Source organism: Patella vulgata, chromosome 1 (assembly GCF_932274485.2).
Source record: "Patella vulgata chromosome 1, xgPatVulg1.2, whole genome shotgun sequence".
NCBI classification, from domain to species: domain Eukaryota; kingdom Metazoa; phylum Mollusca; class Gastropoda; family Patellidae; genus Patella; species Patella vulgata.
Genome location: NC_065879.2, coordinates 91,913,948 through 91,923,452, shown reverse-complemented (window position 1 = coordinate 91,923,452; position 9,505 = coordinate 91,913,948).

Genomic DNA, 9,505 nt, shown 5'->3' with positions numbered 1-9,505 from the left:
TAAGCCTCTCCTAGGAGATTGGCCCAACTCCTATAGAACCAACAGGAGGGATGAAGTTGTTTTGTGTCGCTCTCGCATTGGTCATACTTTTTTAACTCATATTTTCATTTTGAAGCGAGAGCCTCAACCGGAATGTGTTCACTGTCATGTTCCTTTGACAGTGAAACACATCTTGATTGAGTGCAAACATCTCAAGAACATTAGATCTAAATATTACCGTTGCCAGTCAGTACGTCAGCTATTTGCTCAACCGGAGCTATATGACAAAGTGCTAACATTTTTAAAAGAGACAAACTTTTATAATCAATTTTAATTGTATATATTTAATCATGTATATCGTTTTAAATATTTATATATGTAAAAGATTTGTTATATTTATTTCTAATTAATATATTTTCTGTGATATTTGTTTTTATTTACATATATAAATTCATTTATGTGATATTGTTTTAATTTGTCTCAGATTCACCATATGTTTGGCGCAATATAGCCCGGTTGGAGCTGACGTGCCATAAAACCATATTTCATTCATTCATTCATTTTATGTTCATTGCAGAAGATCCCTAACATTTGTTTCAAAGTCCGATTAAACCTTTCAACGAACCCGTCAGATTGGGGATGATACGGGGTAGTGCGAGTTTTATGAATATCTAACAGTTTACAGATTGCAGCAAAAAGTTGGGACTCAAATTCCCTTCCTTTATCGGTATGAATCTGACACGGACAACCAAATCTACAGACTACTTCCGTAACCAACTTATCAGCAACCGTCAGAGCAGTGTGTTTGGGAATAGCGAACGATTCCACCCATTTAGTGAAATAATCACCCACTACCATGATATACTAGTTACCATCAACAGTCACCAGAAGAGGACCAAAAATATCTATTGCTATGCATTGCATGGGACCACTATACCGAAACTGTCTAAGAGGAGCCTTACCCAACCCTGGCCCAGGTTTACACCTCGCACACAAGTCACATGTCTCGCACCAGCGTCGTATCGATTAAGTCATGCCAGGCCAATAGAATCGCCTCTTAATACTGTCTATGGTACGGTCCCTACGAAAATGTCTGACTATCCTCTGCATATGGAATTGTGAAAATAACTCATCCCTGATTTCCTGGGGAGCCACAAGTTGCAGGTTAGTGCTACTCGGTTTTAAACAATTCTTACGATACATGAGATTTTTTTCCTTTGCGAGATTATCCCATTGTGCCCAAAGTATCCTAGATTCGTTATCTAATGTCTTAATATGCCCTCGTGCTGGGCGTTCCAGTTGCTCTACCCTAAATTCATAAATGGGTGCTATACTTGGGTCCCTTCTCTGCATTTCTTGAATTTCAACAGCAGTGTAAGTAGGTAGCCAATTAGGATCAGCGGTACTCGGTAATCCCTCATTTTCACCTAAGCTATGGATAGTTTCATGAATCTCTTTATTCCCATATGACAGTGCCGAAGTCTGACTAAGCGGCAAATTTGTACTTGCCTGCATCAAGTTCCCAGCATTCATCCCTACCTGTGTTTCATCATAACCCTGTTTATTTTCAGATTTAGAGGAGCAGTCCCTACATGCATCATTAATGCATTTACGAGTGGGAACCGTGACAAGGCATCCGCATTACCATGCAGTTTCCCTTGGCGGAGTTCCACGGAAAAATCATAGGTCTGTAACAAGATTAACCACCTCGTCAACATAACTTCTGGTTGCTTAAAATTCCGAAGCCACTACAACGACGCATGATCCGTTCTTAGAATAAAGTGCCGACCATATAAATAATAATGAAAATGCTTAATAAAAACCACAACTGCTAGCAATTCCCGTTTTGTCACACAGTAGTTAATCTGGGTCTGACCAAGCCTATGGCTAATATAAGCAATGATCCTTTCCTGACCTCCTTGCTTTTGAGCCAACGCAGCCCCTAAAGCTATACCACTAGCATCCGTATCCAAAATAAATTCATCAGTTTCGTTGGGAAAGGTGAGTATAGGCGGAGTTATTAATTTTTCTTTAAGGTGATAAAAGGCCTGTCTACATTCATTATCCCACTTAAATTTAACATGTTTCCGAGTTAAACGAGTTATAGGATACGCAACGGAAGCACAATTTTCAATAAATTTACGATAATAACCCACTAGATCCAGAAATTGCTTCACCTCCTTGCTATTTTCAGGCTCGGGCCGTTTAGACACAATCGCCGTTTTCCTGGGATCACATTCAATGCCCATGGCAGATACCTTATGTCCAAGAAAAGTGACCCGATTCTGGAAAAGAGCACATTTGGAGGGTTTCAACTTAAGATTTGCATCCCGTAACCGAATGAAGACCATTCTCAAATTTTCCAGGGCAATCAGAAAGGTAGGTCCAAAGACAATTTTATCATCAATATAACACAAACATTGCTTTCATTGCAGCCCTTTTAATACTAATTCCATCAACCTTTGAAATGTTGAGGTGCATTAGTTAATCCAAATGAAATGGCATCAGATTAAATTCGTACAACCCACAATGAGTGGTAAAAGCCGTTTTTGCCTGATCCGACTCTGCCAAATTTACCTGCCAATAACCACTAGCCAGATCCAATGTGCTAAAGAATCTAGACCCACCAATGCTTTCAAAAGTCTGACCAATTTTAGGCAACGGATAAAAATCTATCCTAGTGACATCATTTATCTTCCGGAAATCCACACAAAACCGGTAGGTTCAATCTTTTTTTCACCAAGCAAATGGGACTTGACCAAGGCCCATCGCTTTCCTTAATAATATTATTTTCTAACATTTTTGCTATTTCCTTCTCAATTACTTGCCTGAACAAGGAACCCTCCTAGGGGGCAACGTAATTGGATGTGCCCCCCCCCCCCCCAGTGTCTATCGTGTGCTCGGTCAGATTCGTTTGGCCTAATTTTCCGTCTGGACCCATGAATATATCCTGAAAGTCAATTAGTAATTGTTCAACCTCAGCGGGAATTAAATTCTTTGAAGCATCATCTTCTATATTAATATTTGTGACTGTCGTTTGTATGTCTGTCTGTTTGGGGTTGGCGGCTACACTAGGTCTACCCCGAGTCTGAAATTTGGGGTATAGGGGTAGCTCGGACCGGGGAGTAACATAGGCCAGGTGGCGTTAGTCTACCACTTCCGGTTTCGGAGTTATGACCTCCAAGCGAAGCCGGGCATTCTTCTAGTTTACTAATATTTTTAAGTGCTCTGGCAATATTTGTGTGCCACCTAAATCCTTAGCCATGGGTTTTACCTCGGTCACCAATAACTTCTTGTTGGATTGGGCTCTAACAGCATAGCCATCCCACCTAATCTAGTTTCAGTGACCCCTTTAACAATTATTTCTCATTTTGCAGGAATGGTCACCGTTTCGGAAAGTATTACCTGTGCACAATTAGGGGTCTCTGCATTGTCATGCAAAGTGACAATACCTTGCTTAGTGGTGAGCCTCATTTGCTCAAAATCGATGCAACATTTATGCCTCAAGATGAAGTCCATACCTAGAATACCATCCGTACCCAACTCAACCACCAGAAATGGGTGCATATATTTCTGACCATCAATTTCAACCTCTAAATCTATCACCCCTTTTGGTTGCAATTGATGCCCATCTGCCGTTTTCAATACCACAGCGGTTTCCCGTAAAACAGGTGAGTGTAAACTTATTCCCTTATATCCTACTACAGATATTAACGAGAACGCTGATCCAGTATCAAGCAACATTTTATGTAACCGTATGCCCGGAACACTCATCGAGACAAATGCACAGAATGTATTACTTTTCTCAATGATCTCCGATTGATTTTCCTTATTTTCCCTAATATTAACCCGAGTGTCTTTATAATTTTCCTTATCATGATTAATACTAGTTTCTATTGCCGTGATGCTATCCAAATCATTTCTGTGTCATCAGATATCTTACTTTTATTTTCAGGCCGCCTAGCAGAACCGAGGACTGATGGTGCAGCAAGATCACCAGTCCTTACTTGTTTAATGGGGGATCACGTGGCTAAGTGGGTACGACGCTAGCTCGCTAGCCTGGAGGTCGGGTGTTTAATCCCTGCATTGGCCTAGAAAGTTCATCCAGATTTTCCGGCGTGGTTCTCCCTTGTCAGTGATGCAGGACGGAGGGGCGGACAAGGAAAGCTGTCTAGTCGTTCGGATGGGACGAAAAACCGAGGTCCCGTGTACACATTGGCGTACACGTAAAAGATCCCTTGGCAGTTGGAATTCGATATGAGAGTAGGCCGTAGTGCCGCTGTCCGGGCAAAATTTCCCTCATAGCACACTGTATGGCGTATGCCCGTCTTCATTAGCCCAGGTTAGGAGCAGAACAGTAGAACGTTAAACTACATTTCATTTCATTTCATTTACTTGTTTAAAGGGGGGCTTTCCTCCGAAGTTTGTGAAGATTTCAACTTTGGACAGTCAGGCCTATAATGCCCGGGTTCCTGACAGTAAAAGCAGCGTGGTCGTCTATCAACTTGCATGTCATTTCTAACATCCTGAGACGGAAAATTCCCACCCCGGTTCCAACCATCTATCGGAATGTAACTCCCGGTCCTAGGCCTACGAGTTCCTCCTACATTATCCCCTCGGTATTCATTACGTGGCCCTATTTTCATTGAACTTCCTATCAATCATATCGGAAATTTGCACTCTGAAGTCCTCAAATTCCCTATTTCTGGGCCTAGCCTCCTCATAACTTGGCTTCCGTATGCGGTCTATAGGCCCCTCTACCGTCTCATATTCAACCGCTACGGCGATGGCCTGTTCAATTGTCTGGGGGTGGCAAAACTGAACATGTTTCTTAAGATTATGATTGCCTAGCCCATGAATGTATTGATCAACCACCAACGATTCCAGATTTAAGGCCAAAAACTCAGGGAAAGCTTTCCTAGCCAAACTTTTAAAACTATACCCATAATCTACAACTGATTCATCCCAATATCTGCGTCTATTCCTATACTCGACCCTGTGAGTAGCAAGTCGCTCCGCTGGGCTAAACCTACGGGTGAGAACAACCTTTAACTCAAACGTTGAAGGGCTTTACCCCGCAGACACATTACAAGCTGCTGGGCTTTCTCTAGTGATGACCACTCGTTCCATTCCGCCACTTGCTCAAACTGAATTAGAAAATCTGGCCAATCATCGTTATCCCCATTAAACTTATCTGGCTCCTTTTCCCTACGCATAATTTGACGAGAGGGATATTGTCCCTGGGGCATATAACCTGGGTCACTAGGTCCCACTCCTGCATAAACATTTATGTTTATAACTGACTCATAAGGATGAGGAGTACTGGTATATCTAGGGGCTGACGAGGCACACGTCTCTGTTGACATATACGGCATTGGAGCTAGGGGAATCTCCTCGACCTACCGGGATAACCTTCCCTGCTATAATAAACTGTATCCGACACATGCCTACGAGAGATATCCCCCTCAGAAACTAATCCGGTAAACCCTAATCTAGAAAATAATGGCACTCTCCAAATTTTGGTGGAGCAATTCTGAAACTTTGTCATGATCATATACGGTCTTACTGGTCCATGTTTATGCAGCATGGTTTCTACATCAGCCATATATGCCGGTCAAGACCGAAGGCTACGGAAAATGACTAAAAGTAGATCTGAACTATCGGTCATTTTGCACACCATAAAAATAGTATATTTTTCAAAACGCAATTTTCAAACATGGCTAAGATCGACCTCTTCAATATAACTATGAAATTGTAAAGCCAGTACAGAAATACACACACATAGATTTACTTTATAACGAGTACAGTGGCCAGAGGCAATAGAAGAAAAGAAACCAGAAATGACTGATTGATTTTCAACCTGTATATAGCGGATGGGCGTGCCTTTCCTTCTGTAAAAGTGCCCTGGAAAGTGTTCAAGGAAATGATTGACTCCGCGTGCTGTGACGGCACGTGTTAAGGCAGTCATCTTTGACAGAGATATTACTCTAGACTCGTAATTCTCTGTGAAACAGATTGATATTGTATAAGCTCCAAAAACAACAGAATATTATTATTATTATCCTGCTGATCTTCCTTTGTTCCAACCAGATGTAGCAATAAAAACCAATCACACTCAATGTATCTATTTGATGATTACAACAATACATAGCATGAATTACAACATACAGATGTCTACAGCATGTATTATATAATCTTGTACCATATTATACTTCTATACAGATGACTACAGCATGTATCATCCAATCTTGTATCACATCAACATTACCACAGACAGTCAAATTCAAACTACATACAAACAATCTTAAAAATTGAGATTTTATAAAAGTTTTATTTTTATCATTTACAATGTAATTTCCGGTTTTACTGAAGACAATATTTCTAACTACACCGTAAATTAGTTATGCTTTTTCGTCTAGTTGTATTCTCATGTGTTTTTTCAACAAACTACTCCATATGTATTTAAATCGTAAATTTATTATGGTTTGTTTAGATGCATTCCCATGTGTCTTTTCAGTGAACTTCTCCAGGTGAATGATTTACCACAAACATCACATATAAAAGGTTTTTCACCAGTATGAATTCTCATGTGATGCTGCATAGAACTATTATCAGCAAATGATTTATTACAAACATCGCATGTAAACGGTTTTTCACCAGTATGACTTCTGATATGTCTATAAAAGGTACTGCTCTCAGTGAATGATTTACTACAAATATCACACGTAAAAAGCTTTTTTCCAGTATGAATTCTGATATGATTCTGAAGACGACCATTTCTAGCAAATGATTTGCAACAAAAATCGCATTTATATGGTTTTTCACCAGTATGAATTCTGATATGTTTCTGTAGATCGCTATTGTTACTAAATGATTTACTACAAACATTGCATATAAAGGGTTTTTCCCCCGTATGAATTCTCATATGTCTGTGTAGATCGCTACGGTTAGTAAATGATTTACGACAAGCATCACATGTAAAAGGTTTTACTCCAGAATGAATTCTCATGTGTTTCTCTAGGTTACCTACCTCTGTAAATGATTTATTACAAACATCACATATAAAAGGTTTTTCACCAGTATGAATTCTGATATGTCTCTGTAGTTTACTACTGCTATTAAATGATTTACTACAAACATCACATTTATAAGGTTTTACTCCTTTATGATTTCTCAAATGAAGTTGAAGGTAATATTTGTTAGTAAATGTCTTGCTACAAACATCACACTTCTTAAACTCTTGTGAATTGTGTATTTCTTTTTCATTATTCTGGCTAAAACTTTCCTCCCAATGTTTACCATGTTGTAAACCAGATTCCTCTTCTTTAACGTGTTTTTCACAGTGTTTTTCTAAATCAGTTTCTAATTTAAATTACACTGATAGCATGTTTCAATATCATCAGTTTTCTCTTCTTTAACATGACAATATTCATCTACATCATCTGTTTTCTCTTTTTTAACATGACAATATTCATCTACGTCATCAGTTTTCTCTTCTTTAACATGACAATGTTCATCTACATCATCAGTTTTCTCTTCTTTAACATGTACTTTGTAGTGGTTTTCTAAATCATAAAAATGTTGAAAAATTTCATCACATTTTGTACACTGATGAAATGTTATAACACCATTAGTTTCCTGTAATATATAAAAGTTATAACATCATTAGTATCCTGTAATATATAAAAGTTATAACATCATTAGTTTCCTGTAATATATAAAAGTTATATCATCATTAAATTCCTGTAATATATAAAAGTTAAAACATCATAAGTTTCCTGTAATATATAAAAGTTATAACATCATTAGTTTCCTATAATATAAGTATTCAGTGGTTGTTTTTTGTATTTTAGAGGAGAGCCGAAAAAAGCTCCCCTTAAAGAACAAATTGAAAAAAATCGCTCCCCTAAAAAAGCTCTCCCAGTTTTGATAAGAAGAGTGATTTAGAAATTAAGGAGAATGATCTGATATTAAGGAGAGTGATTAGTTGTTTGTATGGGAAATGGTTCTGAAGATCAATAACTACGTGTAAGGGCTCATTCTTGGTTACATATAAATGATAATAAACATCGTCTGCTAAATAATAGCACTTGTAGTCGTAGTCGTACGGTCAAGTCAAACTTCTACTGTCGTCTACAACTACAGTCCTTTTGGTATTCCAATATAAATACTTGTCGACATTTCTAAATATATATAGCTTGTATAATTTTTGTTTAAAAACATACCCCTATTCAAAATATCATCATAAACGCTTGAAAATTCCATCAAAATATAATCTATTTCTTCCAGAATTATTCTCATTAGAAATTTTCACGTGTCATCTCTCGTAATTTCTCACGTCTCGCGAGAGTTTTACTTTTCATTTCAGTTAAATTAACCAATGGTGCACAGGCGCCATCTATTTTTAGCAACATATTCATCGGAATTTTATTACCTTGTGCGTTCACATTATACTAATCGAATACACCAAATAAATGTTCACAATGACAGCATGGTGGCGCTCGGAATATGAGTCTTTCACACTCTTTTGAAAAAAAACCCAAATACATGTCCATGACTTACAAATATGGAGAGCGATTTTCAATTTTAAGGCGATGGTGAAAAACCTCCCCTCGGTCGACATTCGGGTGCGTGACAGGCGCTCAAGAGCGATCGCGCGCCTCAAAAAACAAGGACTGAGTATTCTTCTATCATTTTAGAGAAGAGTTACATTTGTGCTTTTTAATCATATAAAAGTTATAACATTATTAGCATCCTGTTAGTTTCCTGTAATATATAAAAGTTAAAAGTTATACCCAGTATTCAGGTCTGAATCTTGAATAGAGTGATTGCGCTCGTACTCCAGAGTGCACGCTAATTTATTTTTAGGAGCGTTGGGATTTCAAAATTTTTCTTGTCAGACATTTTATCCGAAAATAAAGCGACGAAACTCTTATTGTTACTTAAGCAGGCGGTTTCAGACCACCCACAAAAATTACATGTCAACAAAATATTCAAACTCGTACTTAGTAAAAAATGGGTGCACCTCGGTTTTTTTTCATATTTAATTCCCATGTGGTATTCAAATTTATGTCAGTAATATTCCTACAAACTTACGTGTTGTCGTCATACGATAGAATGAAAGTGTGCCGATTACTGTGGACAGGTACTTTTTATCAAATTCACAGCAGTAATATTTGTCCAAAATTACCAAATTTTTCGGGATCTAAGTCGACACTTTTAGCAGTAGTTTGACATTCGTTTTATACTCCATTTCGACTTATATACAGATGGAGCAACCGTTGCTCCAGGATATAGAGCGAGTGAAATCTGCTAAATAATAGCGCTCCTCTCTGAACGGACACTCTATTGTGTAAAACAATTAACTACTTACATGTAAAACAATTAACTACTTACATGTAACTATTCCAATCGAAATATCTGTCAACATTTCTCAGCTTATATATACTCAGCCAAATTAAAAACTTGACACTCGGGATTTTTGGGACTAGATTTTTAATATTTGGTTTAAGGCAGCTATTTTAGT